Here is a 650-nt window from a genome sequence, read left to right as displayed (position 1 = left end):
AATGAGATATATTATTAGGAGTAGATATATGAGGGGATTTTACTCCTGATAATATATCTCATTCCTAATATCCTAATTATGCACTAAATAATTTGTGATTATATTATTTACTCCTGATATTATTATATATTGTATATTTGGTGTCCTGATTTTATGCATACGGTCTCTTCTACTGCCGCGTGTCGCATATACGGTTTTCATAAAAGTAATTAGAAATTAGTAAATAGAAATTAGCTCTAAACAGTTCTATATAAAATTATGAATTTCTATATCATCCCGCATTTGCGCAATACGAATCGGCCGATACTTTTCGATACGTGCAGAATAAAATATGGCAGCCTCCATTCTTGTGTTTTCCTAGTTAGTACAGTGTTATGGTATATTTATCTAGATTCTCTTTAAGTAACAAATCTCCATCGCTGTTTAATGAGTGATAGTTGGTATGTAATTTTTTTGTTCGTTCTCAGCCCTATTTTGTAACCACATTTGTAGTGCGCTGCTTGAGCGCGTGGTTAGTTCACTTGCACTCAGTGGCTAGGGCTTAAACCACAGGCACTTGAAGCGTATCAACTGTAAACACACGGCGCCGCCATTGCGCGTACACTAACACATAATAATATAACTCTATTATTATGTGTTAGTGTACGCGC

The 650-nt window shown here is 35.1% G+C and overlaps 1 protein-coding gene across 1 annotated transcript in view; it reads left to right on the top strand.

Annotated features, from left to right (window-relative positions):
* The first annotated feature begins 338 nt into the window (after positions 1–338).
* LOC106815894 (serine--tRNA ligase, cytoplasmic-like) overlaps positions 339–650 on the top strand; it is a 9,112-nt gene continuing 8,800 nt past the window's right edge. Inside the window, exon 1 of the mRNA XM_014820424.1 lies at positions 339–440. The gene's annotated coding sequence lies outside the window, so the exon portion shown is untranslated. The remainder of the gene's footprint in view (positions 441–650) is intronic.

This window comes from Priapulus caudatus, unplaced genomic scaffold (assembly GCF_000485595.1).
Source record: "Priapulus caudatus unplaced genomic scaffold, Priapulus_caudatus-5.0.1 Scaffold1229, whole genome shotgun sequence".
Taxonomy (NCBI): Eukaryota; Metazoa; Priapulida; class Priapulimorpha; order Priapulimorphida; family Priapulidae; genus Priapulus; species Priapulus caudatus.
Note: the sequence above shows the minus strand (reverse complement) of the source record. Positions and strands in the feature narration are given on the sequence as shown.